Raw genomic sequence first — 27,419 nt, 5'->3', positions numbered from 1 at the left:
AGCCTCTGTGTGTCTTTACCCAGCAATGCACTGACACAGAGCTCTGCAGCATCACAAATGAACAAACTCCTTCTGTCAGGGTTAGTAGAATTTCTGAACCTTGCAATAAGCTGCTAATGTGTCATTCAAAGTAATTTGGAAAAACTCTTCATGAAAAGTGGTGAGATTCTTTTGTAAATCTGTATCTCACCTGTTATTCATTGAGGTTTTCAGGTTTATATAACAGACTTGCTTGCGCCTCTCTAGAAAATTCCCGGGCTCCCCCTGAGCTGTCAGATTTGTCCAGAGTAAGCTGCCTCCAACTCCAATACTTCACACAGTCCCCATCACTTTCAGATATACAGTAAGCCAGTATATCAGAGCATACTTATTTCCTCATGCTGCTTCTTTTTTTTTATCTGAATTGCCTGGATTTACAGTCTACAATGTCTATGCAGGTATGGGTCTAAGAAACTGTTTACGTTAAGAGATGTCATGTTAATCTCACCATCACTTCACCATCACTCGCACCTGTTTGGAGTGCAGTCCAAATTTGAACTGCTCTCGGTGGATTGTGCTAATATTGATATGAATTAAATATATGTGTGTACATACATTTGGTCACTTATTATGAAATTGCTTGTAGAACTTCCTACTCTGATCAGCTTTTTATTGTTGTTGTTTGTTTGTTTATTTATTTATTTCTTCTGCAGTGTAGTCTAATACTATTCCATCTCAGATATATTTTGACGTGGTTAGGTTCATATAAAATAATTGTTCTGAATAATTGTTATGATATTCATTGATTGTTTAGGTTATGCTAAGAGATGCTAGGAGATGCTAAAAGTTCTCTAAAGTTTTCTTGCTTTAATGTTTTGTCTGTTTTCAGTGACATTTTACAGTCAGTGAAATGATGAGTTGACTGTTCTTTAGAACTACATATATTTGCTGATTAGCTGAATAAGCAACATTATTGTTGCATCATATAGCTCGTGCATTTGAATGAAAGCCTCTGGCCAGTACATTCATTAATTTCCCATCTTCCATGCATTTAAAATACACCCATACACTTTTAGTTCTAATATCTGAATCTGCAATTTTAACACATGTTATACCTTCATTCTGTAAAGATTGTCATGAAGTGTCATGAAATGCCAAACCCCATCTTGGTCAGGAAAACAGCACAGTTGTTGACAGTGTCACCCTTTTTTTGTTACACCAACCATATAATCACTAAATGATTGTTTTCTTAGTCACTGAAGTCAATAAAAAGAGGTGAGTGTATTATGGGATTATAGGACTAAAGCTTTGCTTGCTTTAAGTATTTACTCAATAAAACATCCAGATATTCAGTTTCTCTTAATCCTTCATTTAAACAGGTTCATCCAGTTGTGAATAATGACTGTGTCATGTGTGTGGATTTGTATATTAATGAATTCCTCTTAGACTTAAGGGTCTGTCGCATATTTGTGAAAGATGAATGGATTCTAAGATTAACAAAAGAGACCATTTTACTAAAACTAACAAAAGTAAAGCTTGTTTTTTTATCATTATCATTCTCCCTGTGCTTGTTTCATCCTTAATGGTGATTCTGTAGACTATACTTTCATGAGTAGATGTGGCCTGTCATCTAACGTTCTTTAAGTTGCCAGGAAGAGCAATATGCAGTTGTTATGTCCAAGTGGCTCCTGAGTTATGTTGGCTTTGCTTCAGTTTGTCAAGATTGTGAACATGTCTTTGATGAAATAGCTCTAAATTCAGCAGGATACCCTATATTGCAAAGATTAAAGCCAAATGTAGAGATTAGTTTTATGTCCAATCTTTGCTGCTCACCTGTGTAAACATTTCATGTTGGAATTTGTTTGAAGTGTACTACCAGCTGTACAAACAGCTACATGATATGATTTCAAAAATTATAAAATCTGGGTTTAAACTGCATTGAGAGTTTACCATGTGATGTCTGATCAAGATCGCCAAAGGCAAAGGTACAAAAGTTCCTAATTAAATGCAAGGTAAATATCTCTTTACGTTTACTTCATAAAATACCACCTCTGCTCCTTGGAGCCAATGCAGTCATTTTTACCACTCAAAATTGAACAAGAAGATGATTATAGATAATTACCTGATTAATAATTGAAGGATACGGAGGACATGATAACTATAGCCAAACATCTCTTCAGTTTATGTGCCATTCAAAAGTAGCTCATTTGAATTACACCCACATGCAAAACTCTGTCTCAGAGTGTTTTATTATTATTATTATTATGTACAACACAGCAGGAATAACGGGGTCTCTTCTTCTTTTCTTTTTTAACCATCCTGTTGTCTGGGTGATATTCATTTGTATACAGTGTGAATAGCACCTGTACTAACTGACTAGTGGTTAGAGAGGGTGTAGACATGGTAAATGGCCTGTATTTATATAGCGCTTTACTAGTCCCTAAGGACCCCAAAGCGCTTTACATATCCAGTCATCCACCCATTCACACACCCATTCACACACTGGTGATGGCAAGCTACATTGTAGCCACAGCCACCCTGGGGCGCACTGACAGAAGCGAGGCTGCCGGACACTGGCGCCACCGGGCCCTCTGACCACCACCAGTAGGCAACGGGTGAAGTGTCTTGCCCAAGGACACAACAACCGAGACTGTCCGAGCCGGGGCTCGAACCGGCAACCTTCCGATTACAAGGCGAACTCCCAACTCTTGAGCCACGATCGCCCGACATCTACTTACTGGATCTGTCTGAAATTTGTCTGAAATATACGCACAGTGTCTGCAGTGTAGGGTCCATGAAAACTGGATGTTGGTTGGCTTTGAGTTCACTTGGATTCTTCTCTGTGTGAAAACAAATCAAACATCAGAAAAAAGCCACAAGTTTACAAAATCACTTTTTTGTTTTTAATATTACATGATGCTATGACCCTTCGGCTCTCCATTCACTATTGGGATTCTTCTTGGCAACCGTGTAATTCTGGACACACATACATATACAGTACACTGATATGCACACACTCATCCCCCCTCCCTTTCCAAACACCTTCGATGCTTGTTCCCTCCCGGGGAACACGGCGGGTCTGAGCCCGCGCTGGAATGGTAGTGCTGGGCAGGATGGCTGCTGTGTTTGCTTCGGATTACTCCTCACCCAACCCTGTGGCTTGTCATGTGTTCCATAATGTTGTGCTGTGGACATTTATGTGCTTTTTTTGTGCAGAGGAGTTTTTTTGTTTCCTGTCCTCATGCTGTCCTCCCAGGAGCCCAGCATGAGTAGAGGTCTCTTTTTTTCCTCTTGTACTTTCCCATTGTAGTGTATATTTCAGTGTTTTTTATGTAATGCTACCGATCTCCGACCTGTATCCTCATGTAAATGGTAAAATGGCCTGTATTTATATAGCGCTTTACTAGTCCCTAAGGACCCCAAAGCGCTTTACATATCCAGTCATCCACCCATTCACACACACATTCACACACATGTGATGTCTGTGTTGTGTGTGTAAGGGCAACCTGCACGTGGCGAATAAAGCCTTGATTGATTGATTGATTGATTTGAGATTGTCATTGTTTATATCTCACATGTAAAATACGATTCAAATGTTCAGACTGAGAAAACTCTGTACAAGTCAAATTGCAAATCCATTTCGTGGTTTTGATCTAATTTGCTTTTGCTATTGTTTTTATGCATAAACTTTTTACAATCAACATAGAGTCAATTTAGGATTTGGGGAAATTGGATTTTTCTGTTGGCACTAAGGGTCTTTTGTTCTTTTTCTTTTTTTTTTTCTTTTTTTTTTTTTGGGGGGGGGGTGCTGCTTGAGTAGTGATACCCAAAGAGCCCAGAGAGAATTGCTTCATTAATCGCATAAAGCTGTGTAACCTTTTTTTAATGCTATAAATCACTCAGACTCTACTAAATATTTCTCTGTCATTAGACAAGGTGAACATTGATTTATATCCAATAACTGAGCACCTTACTACACAGTAAATTGGTATGTTTAAAATGTTGAACATCTGATGGATCAACAAAGGAGGCATTAATTAGACCTTGCTTAGATTGAGAAGATAATTACTGTAGTCTTCAGTGGGTGATAGGGTCCATTTGCCAGTTTGCCTCCCACACATAAATATTTCAAAAACAAAGTATTGGGTTTAGACACGGGCGATTATGGTCTGTTTTTTTCTCTCAACTAAAACACTTTGCTGAAATATTTGTTAGTGATGCCAAATCACTATTCATCACAGTTTATCTAATGTGTTGCAGAATTCGCTTTGTGCAACATTAGCCCAATGTCAATGGCGGTCTAAGCTGTTTGCAAACATGATGTGACACTGCTAACCTGAGAAATGTTATTGTTTGGCAATAATAGATTAACTGTGTAAGACACTGTAATGAGTAGAATATCCTTTCAATATCAGATGAAAGACGACCATGTTTCTTCTGTTGAATGTGACTGTATATGATTAATTGGTATGATCCATGTGTAGTGGACTGTGAAATGTAGTGGCTCAGTGGATTGATTCAACATCTTCCTGGGTTTTATAAGCTGTCAGTCAACAACCTGAGTTTCATCATCTGTCTGTTTTGACAGCCTCCAAGCTGTCAGTCATTTCTCTCACACTTTGCCTCATGGGGCGTTAAGTTGTCTAATGCTAGGGATGACAGTTATACAGTAGCAATGATATTAGGTAGCTTTCAGCCTGAAGCTTTAAACTCACCTATGCACAACCTCTCGTCATATTTTAAACTGCAACAAGAAAATTCTACATATCCCTGCAGTATTCTCTCACACAGGTCTTCACATCACACCTCCTCATTTGGGATTTAACTATGGGAATACACTCACTACACCTGCAAAATAAATTAATATCAAACATATTTATCCAGGCAGTTCAGGCCCACAACAAAAAGGCTTCAACCAGCTCTAATTCCTTGCTATCAGCAGTGCAACTGACTGCTGCGTAAACAGCATGATAATCTTGGTATTGTTTCCTCCACAGAGTAAATTAGACTATAAATTGGAATATAAAAGACAACAACATGAATAAAAATGCTTGTGTCTGCGGTGGGTGCACAAGGCCACAGAATAAAACTATACACAAATTTGCTTTTTTCTTTAAAAAGAATATTCAGAAGGTCTTAAATTAAGTGTGACGTGTGAACACATTTATGAAAGACTTTCCTGATGTTAAAATTAAAAATACCGGCAACTGTCAGTGCTACTCGTCAGACTTGTAGTAGACACACCTATGGTATCAGTTTGAACATCTTCTGTTGCCTTGAACTGAAGTTATTGGGGGTGGCCAAATTCATGGGCTGCATCATCCTGAGGCTGCATTTGTAGACTGATTATGTCACAGCGATGCAACGAAGGCTGTCCAAATTCGTAGACCCCGACAAATTCAGCCAACAAATGCGTCCTCCTTTTCCCCGAATTTGAAGTGTATCCTTCATGGCCTACCATATCCCAGAATTCATATCCCGGCCCAGCCAATTCCAGTTTTCAACAACAACGGCCGCTACTAAGTTTTAATATTACTCTTGTTACTCTTTCTGGGTCACAAAATAAACTTTTCGAGCCCTGGCTTGGGCAGTCTCGGTTGTTGTGTCCTTGGGCAAGACACTTCACCTACCGCGTACTGGTGTTGGCCAGAGGGGCTGATGGCGCGATATGGCAGCCTCGCTTCTGTCAGTCTGCCCCAGGGCAGCTGTGGCTACAACTGTAGCTGTCTCCACCAGTGTGTGAATGTGAGAGTGAATGGAATTGTACAGCACTTTGAGGGCCCCGAAAAGCGCTATATAAATGCAATCCATTATTATTTCATTATTATTTTTTCAGTGTTTTATTTATTCATGAGTAAATCGGTTTGGCTGAGATTAAAGTTATTAGATTAGATAAAATAGAATTTTATTAATCCCTCTGGTGGGTTCCTCCTTGGTTTTCACTCAGCTGAATAAACGTCAAACAGAACTTATTAAACAGAAGTGTGAGATGGTCGAGAATTTACTCCAGTGTCCTGTTATATTTTAGATAACAAGGAGCAGACGGCCGAGTTTATTAAACTCCACCGAGTCAGCGGTGACGCAAATCTGAAGGCTAGACCTTTTTGCCGCTACATTTTACAGATGATCTCTACTTTTGAACCATTATACTTTCTTTTGCTTACCTTCCTGTTTCCTTGCAACAAATTTTTCATTCTTTCTTTTTTGTCTTTCTTTATTTCATTTCAATTAACATTTCACACCTGAATTTCTGAGGACCCACGTAGACCGTGAAGGACGAGTCCTCAGGAGGATGCAGCCTATGAATTTGGACACGGCTATTGTATTCACTAGCTTTTCAGACACCTTTGACTGTTGACCCTTCAGGTCACTCAGGGTATCAATAAAAGAACCTATGCAACTTCCTTCTCAAGTTATTTGCTTTACTAGTTTTCATAAAAGTTGACCTTTAGGTCAAAATGGGGTGTGACGACAATACCCCATTCAATGAGGGGTAAAAACCAAATACCTACCCAGCAAATGCGATGGCTACATTTTACAGATGATCTCTACTTTTGAACCATTCTACTTTCTTTTGCTTACCTTCCTGTTTCCTTGCAACAAATTTTTCATTCTTTCTTTTTTGTCTTTCTTTATTTCATTTCAATTAACATTTCAACAAGACAAACACAGGAAATGGACAACATAAAAAAAATCCAACAAAACAAAAGGTGTTCATTTAAGGCTTTAAAATTAATTTAACTCTATTTAAATAAACTATCAGGATTTCCTTGGGAGGTAAAGTATTTAAGATAAGAGATAAGATAAGATAAAACTTTATTAACCCTTTAAAACCGGTCAGAGCGGGCACGCTGCGTTTTGCGTAACTATTTTTAAATCCCGGTAGCTCTGCAACCACATAAGCTAGCGCTAGGGATGGGTATCGTTTAGGTTTTATCCGATACCGGTGCCAAATCGGTACTTTTGAAACGGTGCCGGTGCTTAAACGGTGCTTAAACCGGTGCTTAAAGAATGGAGAACACAAAATTGGTCCAAAAACCTCTCATGGTCAGCTGTTTTTTTGTAAAAAGATAACAATGTTAGCCTTTTCTGCAGCTATAGGGGATTTATGGCATTACTCTTGGCTGGAAGCAGTGCTTAAACAATGGAAAAAACACAAACTTTGTCCAAAAACCTCTCATGTTTAACTGTTTTCCACTTTTTCTTTGGTCATTTTAGCCTTTTTGGCCAGGGTGAAGGGAGTATCTGCCATAAAACAAGAAGACAGCCGCATGTAGCTATGATGATGTTTGCTAGTTCACCTTACATGCATTAATTTAATAAGTGGTTAGCCTACTCAACGTAAATTACACACGAACAACATTACGCTACTCATGCAGAGAAGAACGGCGGCTGCTGCTGCCACCATCATCCGTTATCATTTCTGCTACACTGGCAGGGCTAGGGGCCAGGCCTCTCCTCTTCAGGTTTTTGGGGGATGTTGCTAACTCCGGGTCCGATAACAGGCAACCCACCCGCAGTAGATGTGCTCGGTGTGAGTTCTCGCAGCAAGCTATCATACGGCGCATTTCTGGGCTTATAAAAAAAACGCTATGCGTCGCTAGGTGTTTCATCGGATTTGAGGTGTTACCTCCTTTGACAGTATCACAGTATCAGCTTAAAGCACTTGTTGCAGGCTGCTGAGTTTGCATATTTTGCTGTGAAGTACAGCCAGACTTTTGACCGCTTTGCCTTGGGCATTTTTAATCTGTAGCTCTGCTCTAAAAGAACGTATGTACCTGGCCCCGCCTACTATCCTCGGAAACGTAAAATGATTGGCTAGAATCTAAAGTGTATCACAGCTCAGGAAAAAAAAGCACCGAAATAAAGCACCGAATTGTGCGCTGCTTTTCGGTCTGGTTACTATCGTTTATGTCAGAACCGGTGCCGATACCGGTACCCATCCCTAGCTAGCGCAATAATTTTTTTGTATATGAAACCGGAGGAGTTGTACTTACATCTTATGCCATCAGCTTGTCCTAGGTCACAGTTTCCTTCCACATACAGCTTTGCAAAAACTGCATAAAAAGCACTTGCAGCAACAAAAACATAATATTCCAGGAACACGCTTTGCCGATCCGATCAGCTGTTTGTAACACTTCCTACGTCCATCAGCGCGAACTATCACATGTCCGCCATGACCTGCCCGAAACTGGAAGTGACGTCGTTTTCGCGGAAATGTTGTTTTTTACCATCAAGGCCTCATGAGCTTATACTGGTGTTTTTAAAAGTTATGTTTGACTTTATGACTTTTTGTGTCGTTTCTGGGATGCTTAGGACTCATATTGCAGTGCTGGAAATAATTTATTTTGATGCATATGCCGTTTTTTTGCAAATTTGCATCATAGTATTTATTTTCGTTTTTCCTGCAGTGTATAGAAATTGGTGTATTTCAAAAATAAAACTATGAAGACACTCAAAATAAAGTTCCTGTGGTGGGAAACTAGTTTGTGCAACTTTTTTGTATTTACAGTTTTGAGGGATAAGCCTCTTAAATTTCTCTAACTAGAAATATATGTTAAAAAAACAAAAACGATTTTCAATCTTTATTTATTGCACTTTTTTGCAATTTATGTAATTACTATGCACTTAATGCATGCATATCATTAAAATTTAGGCTGTAATGGTTGTATTGATGTATAGCAACTTGAAATGCTCCCCAAAATGGCTCCACAGCATGTAAAAATATACTATAAGCTCTGGCAGACTTGGTTCTATGGTAGGTCTTAAAGGGTTAATCCCTCGGGTGGGTTCCTCTGGGAAATCCGGTTTCCAAAAGCACAGCACCGACAGAAGTTACAGAACGTGAGCAGAATATCATACATATACACATATATAAATAGAGAGACATATATAAATAAAATATACAAAAGGGATAAATAGAATAAATAGGAATAAGAATACAAGGGAATTACGCATTTCAAGTATTGAAGTCTATTGCACCGTTGACTATTAACAAAAAGTATTGCACAGTGAAGTGAAGAGGCACTACAGCTTAGTTGTTCCCCCCTTCTTTGTCCTCCTGTTTCCCCACCCTTTCCCCTCCAGAGAGGAGTTAAACAGTGTGTGTGCGACAAAGGAGTTTTTAAGTCTGTTGGTTCTTGTCTTTGGGAGAATCAACCTGTCAGTGAACAGACTCTTCTGGTAATATTTGGTAACCTAATAGTTAATAACATGTGCTTACTGTTTTGAAAGGGTCACATGCTCTACCATACGTACAGGCATCTTCTAGGTACAGTATATAAATTGGGTTGACGAACGTATGTGGTGGAGCAGGACAATGTTTTAATGTTGGGTCACATTTTATACCTAAAAAAAAAAATTTGGTTGGATAATAATTTCCCATTTTGCAAACTGTTGATTTAAATGTCTTCACAAAAAGACAGCCTGGATTGAATGATGTTAGTCATGTAACCTGGCTGATCTGACATTTCTGCTCATATCTGAGAGCCTCCAAGCAATCAAAGATTAATGAGCATATTAAACACCACTTTTGACACGAATCCCAGCAACACATGCTGACATTTTAGATGTCACTGAAACCTGAACTCGCTTTCATTCTTCACATAAGAGGTTCAGCTGTTAATAAGTCTGAAAAAATGGGTCAGGAGAATATAATGAAAGCATAAAAGGCCAGTGGATAAAGAAGTGAATCCAAATACCCTGACTGGTTTTAGCTTTTAGTCAAAGATGCCATGGGTGCTGCATCCTGCATGTCCTGAACTCGGTTTCTCACATGATGGATTATAATGAAATATGTACCCAGTGCGAAACCCTATCAATCCAATGTCATGCTTACAGAAAGACTAAAAAAAGAGATGAGCAGCACCAAAGCAAAACTAAAACATCAGGGGCATTACAACAAGCTGTAAATAGCTTAAAAGCTAAATACAAATTATGTGAAGGAGTATTAACAAAATGTTATTCCAACCTTAGAAAGCAAAGTTTTTCCGCTTTTGAGAAAACGGTGTTGAGTATTATTATTATTATTAAGTTGTTGCCCTTCATAGTGATCAATAGGCGCATCAAATCACCTTTACTTTCTTCAGTCTTACCAAAGTCTCATCTAATTAATCACATTCATTATGATGCATTCAGGTTGTCATGTGTATTAACACATTGTTAAAGACCAAAGAAAAATGGCACTAGGTTCTAGTCACATGTTTGACACGAGGACGCAAATGCACTGCAACAAGGGAGCTTCATGCTCTTCTCTGCAGGCATATGAGAGGGAAGAACAAAGTCAGTGTCTTAAAAACATACATAACCTTCAAAGCAGCCAATCAAATTCAGAATTTGGTTATGAGGTCTTTGACGTTAAGAGATTAAGTGTTAATTAAAAGGGTAAATGAAGTATGGCAGAAAGATTAGACTGAACCTACTCCAGGTTATCAACAGCTCTACTACTACACACCCAGTAGCCTCAGCTAATTGTAAATTTGCCTAATCATAATATGTTAAAGGAATATGAAGTATATTTGGATTTACACTACCAGTAAAAAGTTTGTACACATCTTCTCATTAAATGTTTTTTATTTATTTTCACTACTTTCTACATTGCAAATTTTTTTGCTACATAACTCCATACAGTGGCTTGCAAAAGTATTCGGCCCCCTTGAACTTTTCCACGTTTTGTCACATTACAGCCACAAACATGAATAAATTTTATTGGAATTCCAAGTGAAAGACCAATACAAAGTGGTGTACATGTGAGAAGTGGAACGAAAATCATACATGATTCCAAACATTTTTTACAAATAAATAACTGAAAAGTGGGGTGTGCGTAATTATTCAGCCCCCTGAGTCAATACTTTGTAGAACCACTTTTTGCTGCAATTACAGCTGCCGGTCTTTTAGGGTATGTCTCTACCAGCTTTGCACATCGAGAGACTGAAATCTTTGCCCATTCTTCTTTGCAAAACAGCTCCAGCTCAGATAGATTAGATGGACAGTGTTTGTGAACAGCAGTTTTCAGATCTTGCCACAGATTCTTGCCACTCTTCCATAAAGGACAACTTTGTGCAGTGCACGACTAATAGTTGTCCTATGGACAGATTGTAATGTAATGTAATGACTATAATGTGACAAAATGTGGGAAAGTTCAAGGGGGCCAAATACTTTTGCAAGCCACTGTATGGAGTTATGTAGCAAAAAATTTTTACTAAATAACTTTTTTATTTTAGATTACTCACTAACGAGTTAACTCGCTATATACAGTACACACACAAACATCTGTGCCAAGTATGGCGTTGAAGTCCTGAGGTCAAAATGTGACACATCCCTTGGGTGGTACAGTCAGACAAACTGGTGATGGCTAGCCTACCGGACACAGTAGTGGTGGACAAGCAGAGGTTATACTGAGTGTTAGCAACATCAGGAAGAAGGAACACGAGAAGCCGGAGAAGCACTAAGGCTGAAAGAAGAGCTCGAGAAGATGGTAATTCGAGCACTCGGTGCAGTCACCCCACAGCTAGGTGAGTGGCTCCAGCAGATCCCAGGAACAACATCCAAAATTCATTTTCAAGGGGTTAGGTTAATTGGTGATTTTAAATTTCCCACAGATTTGAATCCGAGTGGAAATGGTTGGCTGTTTATCTGTGTTAGCCCTGCGACAAACTGGTGGCCTGTCCAGGATGTACCCTGTTTCTTGCTCTATGGCAGCTGGGATACACTCCACCACCACATGACCCCGAACTAGATAAAGAGGAAGGAAGGAAGGAACGAAAAAAGGAAGGTGGGATAGATGGAATGATGGAGCAGGAACACACAGGATGATGATCATAAAAACGGTGACATCTGGAAAAACAGTTGGCTGTTGAGGGGGACCAGTGTACAGGGAGTACAGCATACAGCAATGCCACTGATAAATCTAAACAAATAATAATATGAGCAGAGTCTAGAACATGAGCATGCAGAAGAGTACTGGTACCAGAATACAGGTTAGCTTGTCTTAGACAACACTTGATTAGGATTTAATCAAAGCTTCTGCAGAATCTATATGATCTTTTAACACTCATGTCTGACTTTACATATGATATCCTTCTAGATATAGCACCCAAAATATTTCTCTCACTTTTTAAGCTTCTTGTGGATGTTCTCTGCATGACAGTGTGTTCAAATTCATTTACTGTATCGTAAGGTCTAGACTGAGAGAGATATTTCTTCAGCCTCTTAATATGCTCTTCCAATAACTCTCCAGTTCAAGTGATCATCTTTGTCTTTTTGTTGTTCGTTGGGCCTTCCCTCAACTTTAAATATATGAAAATTAAAAACAAAAACAAACAAACAAACTGTGGTGCATAGAAATGAGTCCAGGTTTTCCAATAAAGTTTTGGCTGTACACCTTCCTTTAACCTCACTTATACTGCATTGCCACTAAAATTCCCCATTATTAATACCAGTGTTGCTGAATCTCCCACTAGATTAGATCATTTCTTATCCATGTGCCAGGTCTCTCTACTCTAAGCCAAGTGAGATTAAGCTCTATCTCTATTCTGTCTGTTTTTCAACCTTTAACATTTTGCAGATGTCTCATAAAGACCCACCAATTCTTATCAGCCTTATTTAATATTGCACTGTGCAATAAAGCTTACCGTATTTTGTTCGGACCATAAGGCGCACCTGATTATAAGGTGCAATGTCAATGAACGGGTCAGCTGCTCTATTCCCATGTTGTTGCAGTATATTAATGATTAACCTCGTATTGTGGCTGGATTATCTCAGTTGTTCTCCTGACTGAAGTTTGGTCCGTTTACAGCATCCTGCCATGCAATTGCGTTTGTCCCTAACCATCAGGAACTCTCACATAAACTTTTATCAAGTGGAAAAAAGTGTTCATCCTCCAGCTTCACTGTTTATCTTATGCTAACATAGCTGTGTCGCTACCGATCACGTAGCACATCATTATATACCAGCTAGCCCAACTTCAGTAACCCTACAAAAGTCACTGCTGTTTAGTTTTCTGTCTTCATTTATGTTGGAAGTGATAGCAGAGCTGTATGTTTTAATTTTCTCAGAAATCTCTCAGTCAGAACATGCAATATCATGTTCTGATACCATGTTTAGGTGGAAACTATCGAGCAAACTCCCTGCTAGCTTGAAAATGAAAGGATTTTAAGTGCGCCTTATAGTGCAGAAAATACGGCACATTCAAAGTCTCATGATTATATTTTTATTTTTTTGTTTTACAAATTAATCTTCAAACACAACACTTCAAAACAAGCTTATCTGATTTCAGTAAAAAACAGATGCATTTGATTTAAATCCAGGAAGTCACACAGTAACTGAACTGGCGTCACCGGTCTTCATTTTTCTCTCTCATTCATTATTACAGGCAAATAACAACATGCTAATCTTGCACTGCGCAGAGCTCTCGCTCAGATTGTTTCTTTTTCTATTACTTCATATTTTACAAGCATGACAGGATGAAATGCAGGTGATCAAAGAACCGCAAGTCATATGGATGTTAGCCATTAATGATTAATTCAAAAGCTGCTGAGCTAGGCCAAAAGATGTTGCCAGTTATTCTCATACATGAAATATCTGTTTATTGAATGTATTATTAATAATAGTGTTTTGTTTAGAAGACCGACACACGCACACTGTTATAGTATTTGGAATTAATGAAGAAAACTACCAAGAAAACAGCAAGGGACAAACAACACTGCAAGAATGAGCATGCCTTGCTGTTGCTGATTGTTATTTAGGTGCAGGTGTTGACTTAGAAACTCAGACTTATCTTGGGGGTGGAAAGCATCTGACCCAAACCAAAGCTGCCCATTCATCTAGTTCAAGACACACAGAGTTCAAAAGCTTGCAAACCAACAGAAAGAGCTCTGACATATTTTTACAAACATAATTTCAATTTTAAATCCAGCATGTTACCACTGCTGAATCTTTTTCTGTGTTAAAATGTCCTTCAAATGTTATTGCCAGGAGGGACATCTGTTTTCACTTATCTTTCTGATAAAAACCAAGCCTCACTGAAACCATTAGCTTCTAACCCTTTGATTTCACAGGAAAAGATCAGCGTCACTGTAGTAAGAGCAAACAGATGTGGCTATAGGAATTATAAAAGGTTTAAGTTCATCTTTACAGTGGAGGGTTTTAAAAGGTGGGAAAAACAGGAAGCATAGCAGGAGACACCCAGTCTCTTGCCGTCTTAGGCCTTTGCATCCTGTTGAAAATGTCCCAGTCCCAGATTTAAGCCCTATGGGAGGGACATGGACCCCAAACACACCCAAAACATTCCCCCAATATGAGGTTTCACAATGAGTTCACCAAAAAACCTTGGCTGATTGTTACCTACACCCATTTTTACATCTTGGCGCATGTGAATAGTTAAAAGATCATTAGATGGTCCAACTTAAAGAAGTCCAGACGCTTTTCTTTCTAAGCTCCTTAGACTACTTTATACCTTCCATTTCCATTTTCTGGCCATGGCAACAGGAAGGTAAGATGTGACTGGCATAGGTAGTTATCAAGGTGGAGCATACTGGTGTTCCATCTTTTTTTTTATTTGATAAATTCAGAGCATATGTATGACTTCTTCTTAAATAGGGTGATTTTTCTGTTGTTGTTTTTTTAATTGACAGTGGAATCCAAGATGAGTCATATTAACAGAAACGCAAATTAATTTTAATGGTTGATAGGCCCCAAGTTATGGTTACTTTCACTTATTCTTCATCTGTACAAATATCATCTTAACTCATTCACTGCCATTGACGTCTATAGCCGTCAATTGCAGTGAATGAGTCAATGGGTTTAACTCATTCACTGCCAATGGCTGGCAGTGAATGAGTTAATTTAGGAATAAGCAATTTAGTTCAGTTCAGCATTATTTATATGGTGCCAGCTCACAACAAAAGTCACCTCAAGGCAATAAGCAAGATGAGTTTGTGAATAAATTCAGGACAGAACATCTTACGCATTTCTTTCTTCTTGATGAAACAGCTCAGATCTTGATTAGATTGCACATTAGGATATTGGATGAATCTGTTGTGGTTTCTTTTTTTTTTTTTTGCTTCTATATATACCTTTAACATTAAACCTTCCAAAATGCTTTCTTGCAGTGATGGTGGATTGTTTCAATAAATACTTTGCCTAATCTTAGCTGATTATTCTTTTTCATCTCCACTACACAAAATCTTTTCCACTTTAAATCACATTCTTTTAACATTTACCTCTGACTGTTAGAAAGAGATAGCCAGTGGTTTCATTCTGAAGTGGAACCAGATGGCTACATAATGACATCTCATTGGGATCTCAGAAAGTTGGCTGCATCATGATTAGCAATACACGATGAGAATAAAAGAAGAAGAAAAAAAGGGCTCTGGGAGCTGGTCAAAATATATTAGTGAAAAAAAGTAATAATGATAGAAAAGCGAAACTCACACTAAGAATAAGTGGCTTTCAAACTGTGGGGGTTTTCACTTTTCAACCAGAGTAATTATCCCTCTGTGCCTGCTGTGTTTCTCCTGGTTCACCCAGGGAACTTAGTCCTTTCTTTTTCTCTAATTTATAGCCATACTTCATCCATTCAGTGAAGGTTCATTGTTATACATCTGATCAAATCAGTGCTTTCAGATGATTTGAAGGCTGGAGAAACAGCTTAACAATATGTCTGCTTAACAATAATTGACACAAAAACGGCATTAGAGGCAATCATGGTTTGGAATATTTCTTTGAAAAAAGGCACAAAGTGAAATAGTTGAATGAATTAAATTTGCCAGAAGACACTAACTTTGGGATGTTGGAGCGTAATCAGATTTGTATGTTTAAACAATAATCTAGAATTCAAATGAAACAATTGGTGTTTGGTTTTAATCAGATATCATCCTATACAACAGCGTAGATATGCATGTCAAACTCATTTTCCATTGCGGACCACACATAGCCCACTTTGATCTTAAGTGTAAGTCAGACCAGTGAAACTCCCCTTTTGTCAGTGTAAAGAGGTTTAACAACACACTTAATCTCTGAGATGTCTTAATACTAGATACTAGAAGTGCAATTTCAGCAGCGCGTCTCAGTTTTTCTGCTTAAAAGAGAAATGCTGCTCAAGTAAATGAAAAGTAAATGAAAAGAGATAAATGTTTAAAATGACATAAAATGTAGCTCATTGCTCAGACTGTCCTGTAATTATACAGCAGAATGTTTTTGTTTAGTCACAGAAAACGTCCTTTTATTAATATTATTATTTAACTGTAAAAAAAGCAAAAAACAAGGTCTGTCTTCTAACATTTGTAGTGTTCTGAAAGCGCCTCATTTAGCTCATAATCTTTAGCTCCTAACTGGTGCCTTAACCATATTAAAAAAAATAGTTTGCCCTCTTTTAAAAGGTGGAAATTCTGCCTATGTTCGGTTCAGAAGGTCGCTTTGCAAATGTTATAATGGTCCTAGTTCATTACAAAAATCACTCTTTATACAAATCCATAAATATGTTTAAAGGGAAGATAGATTAACAAGTGGGGAACATTTTGAAGAACTTCGTGGCTTACCCCATTGTACATGGTTGCCTGAAGAATTTTAAAACTCTGCAGCGTGTTGGTGGAGCATTTGACTGCACCCAAGTGTACGAAATTTCCTGAGGACAGGAGATGATGATTTCAGTGGCAGAAAAACTCTCCACTGTGCTTGTACCATTGATGGATCTGCTTGAAAGCACTGCAACATTTTTGTGGTCCCCTGTGTGTCAGAGTGTGTTAAACCTCCCAGGACCTGGCGTCCACATATGTGGACATCACATTTTGGGTTACTTAGACCAAAATACTCAATTTTGCTCTAGAAGGGCCTGATAGCCACCTACGAGGACATTATACAGCTACAGTTCTATCAAAATTTTAAACAAATATCCTCATATGTGGCTCTTATTTTTCTTAAAAACAAAAATAAGGTAAAAAAATAAAATCTGGTAATTCTTTGTTTTTACATTCATCGCACCCCAATATGCCCAAATATCAAAGAGAAACTAAAAATGAATGCCGTGGAAGAGTTTGGGTCTTAGGAGGTTAATACTGTCACAAATCTGTTGTATTTGGCTCCTGTTTTGGCTCCTCCACTTCTCTATGAGTCCTTTAAGCTCCAGGTGGATGCCAGTAAGTTGGGTGGTCGGGCAGTTTTGCTATAGGATATTGAGAATATTACTAATAAATTGTGTTGCTACTTCTTAAATAAATTTGATTTGCATCAGCTCGACTGTTCTGTGAATTGGACTCCACGCCAAATATTCAGTGGTACTCGACGTAAGCCATTTATATACAGTGGCTTGCAAAAGTATTCAGCCCCCTTGAACTTTTCCACATTTTGTCACATTACAACCACAACCATGAATCGATTTTATTGGAATTCCACGTGAAAGACCAACACAAAGTGGTGTACATGTGAGAAGTGGAACGGAAATCATACATGATTCCAAACATTTTTTACAAATATATAACTGAAAAGTGGGGTGTGCGTAATTATTCAGCCCCCTGAGTCAATACTTTGTAGAACCACCTTTTGCTGCAATTACAGCTGCCGGTCTTTTAGGGTATGTCTCTACCAGCTTTGCACATCGAGAGACTGAAATCCTTGCCCATTCTTCTTTGCAAAACAGCTCCAGCTCAGATTAGATGGTCAGCGTTCGTGGACAGCAGTCTTCAGATCTTGCCACAGATTCATGATTGGATTTAGATATAGACTTTGACTGGGCCATTCTAACACATGGGTATGTTTTGTTTTAATCCATTCCATTGTGCCCTGGCTTTATGTTTAGGGTCGTTGTCCTGCTGGAAGGTGAACCTCCGCCCCAGTCTCAAGTCTTTTGCAGACTCCAAGAAGTTTTCTTCCAAGATTGCCCTGTATTTGGCTCCATCCATCTTCCCATCAACTCTGACCAGCTTCCCTGTCCCTGCTGAAGAGAAGCACCCCCAGAGCATGATGCTGCCACCACCATGTTTGACAGTGGGGATGGTGTGTTCAGAGTGATGTGCAGTGTTATTTTTCCGCCACACATAGCGTTTTGCATTTTGGCCAAAAAGTTCCATTTTGGTCTCATCTGACCAGAGCACCTTCTTCCACATGTTTGCTGTGTCCCCCACATGGCTTGTGGCAAACTGCAAACGGGACTTCTTATGGTTTTCTGTTAACAATGGCTTTCTTCTTGCCACTCTTCCATAAAGGCCAACTTTGTGCAGTGTACGACTAATAGTTGTCCTATGGACAGATTCCCCCACCTGAGCTGTAGATCTCTGCAGCTCGTCCAGAGTCACCATGGGCCTCTTGGCTGCATTTCTGATCAGCGCTCTCCTTGTTCGGCCTGTCAGTTTAGGAGGACGGCCTTGTCTTGGTAGGTTTACAGTTGTGCCATACTCCTTCCATTTCTGAATGATCGCTTGAACAGTGCTCCGTCGGATGTTCAAGGCTTGGGAAATCTTTTTGTAGCCTAAGCCTGCTTTAAATTTCTCAATAACTTTATCCCTGACCTGTCTGGTGTGTTCTTTGGACTTCATGGTGTTGTTGCTCCCAATATTCTCTTAGACAACCTCTGAGGCCGTCACAGAGCAACTGTATTTGTACTGACATTAGATTACACACAGGTGCACTCTGTTTAGTCATTAGCACTCATCAGGCAATGTCTATGGGCAACTGATCGCACACCCCACTTTGCAGTTATTTATTTGTAAAAAATGTTTGGAATCATGTATGATTTTCGTTCCACTTCTCACATGTACACCACTTTGTAATTGTCGTTCACGTGGAATTCCAATAAAATTGATTCGTGTTTGTGGCTGTAATGTGACAAAATGTGGAGAAGTTCAAAGGGGCCGAATACTTTTGCAAGCCACTGTAGACCAGTATCCTTGACTTTTCTGAACTTATTGCTTATGTCCTATAGATTGGACATGAAAAACATTAAGGCCAAAGACAATATTGTACCCAATGCTTTATGCTGTGCACTACTGTAGTAGATTTTTATGCCAGCTTTGGTTGGGGTGAGGGGAGTTCCCATCAATGTCTTCCTGTTTTCCACTAACCTTGTCATAATTTGCTTTCATATCCATTTGCCTAGGTGCAGGAGTGTTTCGACAGTGTAGGTAATAATGTTGCTTCCCTGATATGAGATATGACACACTGACTGCTAAATTGGGTTTTGTGGTATCCCTGTGGGAACCTTCTTGTTGGGAGTAATGACCCCTGCTCTATACTCTCATCCTTTTTTCATCTGTATGTGTCCCAACACCCTGATGGGCAGGGCTGCACTTATTATGTGCCAACTGGAAACATCTGGGCACCGTGTTCCCAGACAGTAACGCTGTAACTGACCCTTCATTCTGTGTCTTCCTCACCTACCTGCTTTATCATGGCCTTAAAAGTCAGTTTGTGACTCTCAGGAGTTTGCTGCTAATCTTAGTTTTTGGCTAGATCTCAAATAAGATACATTTGAGCTCAAAAGCGACAGGCTACTCACCTTATTTCTACCATTATTTCAGGCTTCAAGGCTTTTACATAAAAGGATAATTTCCTTTTATAAAGGAAACAAATGGATGTATGAATTGAATTTCACATAGCTTCCCTAGGACACAGCAGTAATATTCAAACTGATTACATGAGAGATGTTGGTGAAAGAGGTGTGCAGTCTGAAATCAGATAAGCTTTGGCATTATCTTATCTTCATATGTCATTACTGGGTCCAGGGTGTTTACCAGCTTTCTGTTTTAATCTTCCACCACATTAATTTTCCTGCCTGAAAAAGCGAAACGTGTGACACACTGTGATGCAAGAAGTAATGTATGGTAAAACTGCACTGAAGTTTTATTCCCTGTGTAGGCTGAGTAATAATACTGTTTTTCTTCTGTTAGTACACACCTATTGTGTTATCCTTTTATAGTACTTCTAAATTCTGTCATGAAATTCCCGATTAAGGAATTTGCATTACTTTTGATGTTAAGAGAAATACATAAATACTGACTAGTTTTTCAAGCGGATTCAAGAGCAGCAGAGGACAAAACAGATTATAAGGAGAGACTGCTGCTCTCTCAGTCATGGTAACCTGTGTGTGTGTGTGTGTGTGTGTGTGTGCGTGCGTGCGTGCGTGCGTGCGTGTTTGTGTGTGTGTGTGTGTGTGTGTGTGTGTGTGTGTGTGTGTGTGTGAGAGAGAAAGAGAGAAGAGAGAGAGAGTGAACTAGATTAAGGACTGAGGCCATTTCATAAAATAATGGCAAAAATGGAAAATCACTAAGGGAAATATGAGAATCGAAAGAAGAAATGTAATATTGTGAGCACATTCAGTGTATCATTCATTATGGAGCATGTTTTGTGCATCATGTTCCCTCACAGTCAGGAGTACCTGAGCTTGGCAAACAGGAATCTCTGTCACTTAGGTTGTCTTTTCAAAGTTTCCTTGGTTTGTTTTTTGGGTTTTTTCTTTTTTAGAAATCAAAGAGGTTTTCTCGTCTGATGCTGAGCCACCAGTGAGTTTCTTCTAAAAAAAAAAAGAGCACATTAGAGGAAGTTTTTAATGCAACTGTATTCTATTCTGGGGGTGCTTCTGAGTTTAATTGGGATTTTTTTTAAACCTGGATATGACATTTTATTGCCAAAACTTACAGAATAGATATTTCTGGGAACTTCTGTTAGGGTAAACACAGGCACTGTTTCTGCTACAGAACCAGTTTTGGATATGAAATAAATTGAAAAGTGTAGGAAACCAAGCAGACCTGCTGGTGGAGAAACTATTTGAAGTTTTGCAAACAAATGACCACTAACCATGTGTAATGGAGAAGGTTCGCCTCCAAAGTAAAATTTGCACCTTTTGAAATATGTTGAATGTTTCGTTTTTTGTCTTTTATCTTAACTGATTGACTGATTATTTTTACTTTACCTTTCAATCGATCAGATTATTGTCTTTGATTGTTAATTATTTGTCCTTTTCTCTCTTTCTTTCTCTTTTATTGGGATGCTGTTGGTCTCCTCCTTTTTGAACCTTCATGGACCTTGAATACAGGTAGAACACATTTTTTCTTATATAAACGACACATGAGGAAGTTTTTGTATTCTTTCTTTATTTTGGTTTTGATTTGCTGACCTTTCCTCACTTTCTTTGGTGTGATTTTGAATTAAACATGGGTTACTGTCTCTTGCTGGTTGTTTTCCTCAGATTTCTCTTGCACTCTTGCTCTTGAATTTCACTGCACACTTTTGTTGTTGTGCTCTGTTGCCTTATTGTACAGTTGATTTTATGATGACTTGAAGGCATTCGGTTCTTCATAAAGGCCAAGCTCAAAGATCATGTTTAAACAGCAGATGTCATTTTCAGAATGTGTCTAAGTTCTTTGTGCCCCTTCCTAAGCAGATATGGCCCACAGTAGTATGGACAAATGCTTGTTTTCATTCATTTAAGTGTAATTGTACAGTGGAACTTTTGCACCACAAGCTAGTTGAAAAATGCATGTCAGAGTGAGATGGGCCATTTAAGAGAAAAAGCATGTTGTATTTTTTGCTGATGTTATTTTGATTTGTTATACGAATATATTAAGACGTCTAATAGCCACATGAGAGCGTGAACAAGCAGTCTCTTGTGCTCTCTCTCTTTCTAACTGACATGGTGATTTCTTTGCTGTTCTTCCCAGATCCTGTTGTGCTCAGATTTATATCTTTTAAAGAGAGGCTTAAAAAATAACATTAGTGTTATGTCTTACTACAAGCTGTGAACAGCACCCTCCCTCTGAGTGCCACAGCCCTGTCAACAGGTTAAAAAAAGTCTTCCGTCTGTCTCAGTCCCCAGCCAGGTGTTTAATGGCAGCCTTTACTTCGCTGAGCTTGTCCCTGCTTCCTCAGATAGTTGACAGTCATCAGTAATTAACTAACCCCCAAGAGATTTTGCCTACAATTAGTATTCAGCACACCAGAAAAGACATCACCCCCAGTGTTTCACCACATTCCACATCGGAAACACTGATAGTCAAACAAAGTACTTTTCTGTACGGTTGTCAGAAGATTTAATGCAGCAGAGCAAAAATGACTAGACTCTAGGTGGAAGGGAACATATATCAGATTGTACTGCAACTTCTCCGATAGTCCTAATTGGTTTGCAGCAAATTGACAGTAACATTGTGAAAACAAGTGTCATGAGCAACAGGACTAACTGCCACACATTGCTGTATTCGGGATTATAGTGGGGGTTATGTTACTTTATGAATACAGAGAGTGTTGATATTAATTATTTTTTCATATTTGTAACTTTTTAGCCTTGATCGTTTTTGCAGCTCTCAAGAGTGTGTGCTGACCTGGAGCCAAACAAACATAATTTACTATAAAACAACGACAATGTAAAATTCACTTGAATCAATATCTCTTTGGACCTCATATTTAATTAGAAATATGAGTTCCAGCTACTAAATGCTACTTCAGTTTTTTTTTTTTTCTTTAATTATTATTTGAGATGTTTGAAGGATACAAAATGATGTCAAGGTATAGAAAAGGAAAACAGTTGCTAAGACAAAACTACAGTATATGAAATTTTGATTCCTCAAATCATGCAATTTCAGGTCATTTTAATTAATGTTATAACATTAAACATGCTTTAGATACACATAAACAGCATGAATTACACAAAAACATGAAATAAAGAAAGCAGGAATTCTATGGAATGATATTTATGTCATAACAAGTGTGCAGTCGAAACCATAATCCATAATCAAAACGTGGTCTAGAATTCTACCGTGTTTAAGATGCTTTTCAGTATTAAAGTGAAACCAGTGATAAATGAGTACACCCACTGGTGTGCAATAGAAACAACAGCTCTAGGTAAATGGGCAAATTGAACTTTCAAAAAGTCAACAAATCCTCAAGACTGATGTGTAGCACAGAACAACTCTTTCATACTGACTATACATATGCAAATATTTCATTATAAACTCTAATATCATGAAGCAGAATTAGAATAATATAAAACATAAATCAACTAGTCTCTTTATGAACACTATTACGATTTGTAAATAAACAAATATATAAACTTTGCTAAACTGTAAAGAAAATCAAGGAAATTGTACAAAAAATATATTTGAGCATTGACAGGAGAAAGCAGACAGATGTGTGGTGTTTCCCTGTGGTCTGCCTGGACCAGCCTGGAGACCAGAGTGATGGATCAACAGGCATAACTGAAGTTAATCTGCTGGTTAGCTGCACAGAAATAACCACAAAGCATAAAAACTAAGCACACCTACCACGCAGCAGATGAAAGCACTGGTGTGTAATATAGATATAAAACCCTTTAGATTTACACAGCATGATAGCAACAACCTGAACTGTTTATCAGACACTAATTCAGACAAATGAGCTACTTACCAAAGCCTATCACATCCTTCTCTCCTGTCCACTCCACAGACTGTTCGAAGAAGCTGAAATATGTGAATGAGCTATTACAGTGAGTGGATCTCTGCAGCCAGATGTGTACAGCTGTTTTACTGAGTGACCACATTTATTGGTAGCAACATAAACACATTTCATAAAATTAACATAATTGATTAAGAACCAAATGTTCCTTTTTCGTAGGAATGATGCTGGCTTCTTTTTATGATGATTAATTTTTTTAAATAATAGAAGCTGTAATACTGTACAACAGGGTAATGGGACGGCAGTACAAGTCTTCAGAACTTGCCTTTGGTTTAAAATATTTCTTGAGCAGTAAAGTAAACCAATGACAGTTGCAGCACAGCAAATACTAATTTTTGATAATTTGGTAAACTTTGTTTTTCAAATTGAGATAACTCTTTATTGTCACTGCACAGTCATACTTAGTACAATGGTACAATGAAAGTGGGAAACTGCCTTACGTCAGGACTAAACACAACTACACACAAAACAGTAGGGATGGGTACCGGTGTCCGGTGCCATGATGGCACTAGTTCTGACATAAACGGTAGTAACCAGACCGAAAAGCAGCGCACATTTCAGTGCTTTATTTCGGTGCTTTTTTTTCCTGAGCTGTGATACACTTCTAGCCAATCATTTTACGTTTCCGAGGATAGTAGGCGGGTCCAGGTACGTACGTTCTTTTAGAGCAGAGCTACAGATTAAAAATGCCCAAGGCGAAGCGGTCAAAAGTCTGGCTGTACTTCACAGCAAAATATGCAAACTCAGCAGCCTGCAACAAGTGCTTTAAGCTGATACTGTGATACTGTCAAAGGAGGTAACACCTCAAATCCGATGAAACACCTGGCGACGCATAGCGTTTTTTTTTTAAAAGCCAAGAAATGCGCTGTATTTGATAGCTTGCTGCGAGACCTCACACCGAGCACATCTACTGCCGGTGTGGTGCCTGTTATCAGACCTGGAGTTAGCAACATCCCCCAAAAACCCGAAGAGGAGAGTCCTGGCTCCTAGCCCTGCCAGTGTAGCAGAAATGATGACGGATGATGATGCAGCAGCAGCCGTTCTTCTCTGCGTGAGTAGCTTAATGTTGTTCGTGTGTAATTTACGTTGAGTAGGCTAACCACGTTATTACATTAATGCAGGTAAGGTGAACTAGCAAACATCATCATAGCTACATGCGGCTGTCTTCTTGTTTGATGGCAGATACTCCCTTCACCCTGGCCAAAAAGGCTAAAATGACCAAAGAAAAAGAGAGAAACGGCTAAACATGAGAGGTTTTTTGGATAAAGTTTGTGTTTTTTCCATTGTTTAAGCACTGCTTCCAGCCAAGAGTGATACCATATATGCCCTATAGCTGCAGAAAAGGCTAACATTGTTATCTTTTTACAAAAACCAGCTGAACACGAGAGGTTTTTGGACCAATTTTGTGTTCTCCATTCTTTAAGCACCGGTTTGAGCACCGTTTGAGCACCGGCACCGTTTCAAAAGTACCGATTTGGCACCGGTATCGGATAAAACCTAAACGATACCCATCCCTACAAAACAGTAAACTTAGATAGGAAAATATATAGATTTTTGCAAGAAAGGTATGAATAATAAGAACGAATGTTATTTGCACATTATTGCCCTCCTGAACCCCCCACAAAAAAAACAAGTCCAAGGTGGTAGCTATTGAAAGGACATCCACAACAACCGCATTTGGACTATAAATAGTCTGTACATGAAGATCCTTCCGACAACAACACTAGACGTTCAGCAGATGTTGAAAAAAAAAGACCTGGTGTTACAAAAAAACCTCTTCAGTTGACCAAAATTGGAGGTCCAAAAATGACCTATAAAAAGACGTCACACTGATGTCACTTTGCACAGTGGGTATGAACCCATGAATCAAGTTATTTATGTGCTTTCTTCACCCTAGTGCATTTTGGGTGCACCCTAGTGCACCCAACAACACCTCAGCCTGGCCATAAAATGCCCCACTGTTTAGTCAAAGCTTCGCCTGACCTCACAGATCTCTCGCTCTTTCACTCCAACCATGACTGCACTAATAGGGCTGATTGAGCTTCTCTCAAGGAGCTGAGTTCAGTTAGCTGTTTTTCTCCTTCACTAGAATGTAAGACCCAGAAAAGCATACAGCCTGACCAAGAATGTTGGATTTGCTTTAACACTGACAACAAAAAAGCAGCTTGGTTGATATTAAGTACCAGATTAGGAGGGAGACAGGTAGAGAGGAGGAGGACTGGACTGCAGGGAGGAAAATGGAAAGGGTCTGTATGCACTAAAAATATTTGAATGTAGGGAGCAAGAGCAAACAGGAATAGGGTTATATTAGGGACATACATTTATTTTGCTTTTATCATTTGTTATGTTATATCAGCAACAAGTGATGGTATTCAGCATCTGCCTGTTCCACCTCTAGTATAACTTGCCCTGTTTCTTTCTCTCCATTGTGAAGCAGATATCGATTGGCCAGAAGGTTGTGAATTTATATTTGTAATACCATGGTGTTAGAGCAGATAGTGATACCCTGTCTATCCCTGGGTCTCTCCTAACTATCATTGTGTATCTCTTTATTTTCTTTCTCTTTTCTTTGCCAAAGTGTGTTCTTGTTATTCAGGTCACACATAGAGCTTTCTGTCTGTCTTGAATTTTAAACCAGTAAGACTTTGCTTTTTAACTCGGTAAAACCACGAGTTCTCTCCCATTTTTTGCCCACTTTTTGCATGCAGCTCTAGCGAACCAAGAGACGTTTCTCATTTGAGTATTTTGTCATTCTAATTTTAAAAACTCAAAACAATCGGAGTCATGCTGGTGTACTGACAGAGTAATTAACACAATCAGTGAACTGTGTTGGCTCATGATGTGCCTCGTTGCTAGAGGGTGAGGATGATGATGATAGCTATGGATTTAGTGCATCTCTTAGAAGTTTATTACATTTAGGATTCAGCTGGTGCCTCTATGTCCTCTTTCTGCATATGTTTCAGTCTTTGCCATCTTATCCACCTACAATGCATTCATATGTGTGTGTCTGTGTGTGTGCGTTTGCAGTTACTCAGAGTTCCAAGGGATATATTATCACTTGCCAGTTAAAGCCTTTTCACACTGGTTTTTCTTTCTATTTTATTTTTGTTGAAGTTCCAGTTTTGGTAGGATTAATAATGTAATAAACCCCAGGAATGTTTCATTTGAATTAAATTGGTTTTTCATCATTTGAAGTACTGTATGAGCAGCTTTTCTTCTGTGGAGTGTCAAAGCAGTTGCGGCAGGTAGCTGCTTGTTCTGACTACTCTGTCTCACAAACAAGGCCAGCTGTTAATTTATCATCATTTGCTGTGTTTGGAGGAGAACCAATTTGGCAGCGGACTGTCAGGGCTTTAGATTGAGGACCCACGTGCATGGCCCAAATGCCACAGAGATGAACTGGTAACCCATTTAGATGGTTTTTTCCTATGTGCGAAGATTCTTTTTATGTTCATATGTTGTACTTTTTAAAATGTATATGTTTTTTGATAGTGTATTTGGCAGCAACTTCGTGGACAGAAAAATATTCCATAACATTCTTAAGATATTTTTGGTGCTAGTTTTTCTTTTAAATTATTTGAACTTATAGGTGACATTGACCAAAAGATGGGCCAATCACAAATCTATCACAGGGCTTAAATAAAGAGGCAGACAGTCAATCATATTCACACCTTTGGTCTAGACTCATCAAGAAAGCCCACTTGCATGTTTTTTGGACTGTTGAACGAAACCGCATTACCTGAAAGGAGGGACATTGAGAACATCCAAAAGTCCACACAGAAAGGTCCAAGCTGAGGCAATTTTTAAAATCCACAGTAAACAAAGACTGCTGCTTTCTTGCAACAGCCATGAATTCAAAACACCCATTTTAAATTTGTCATGTGAGGTTTTATTGTGTATGAAAACAGGGCCCCTAAAGCAGAGATTTGTTCTGTCATTACATTAGTGTCCAATTTCAGAAAAAACACTAAATAGTCAGTCTTTGGCCTCTTATGTTAAATCATTGTAAAATATGAATGTGGCAT

Source organism: Aulonocara sp. 'chitande type north' Nkhata Bay, linkage group LG14 (assembly GCF_057382095.1).
Source record: "Aulonocara sp. 'chitande type north' Nkhata Bay isolate Kocher_YH1m ecotype deep benthic linkage group LG14, A_spYH_male_GT1.1, whole genome shotgun sequence".
In the NCBI taxonomy this organism is placed as follows: Eukaryota; Metazoa; Chordata; class Actinopteri; order Cichliformes; family Cichlidae; genus Aulonocara; species Aulonocara sp. 'chitande type north' Nkhata Bay.
Note: the sequence above shows the minus strand (reverse complement) of the source record.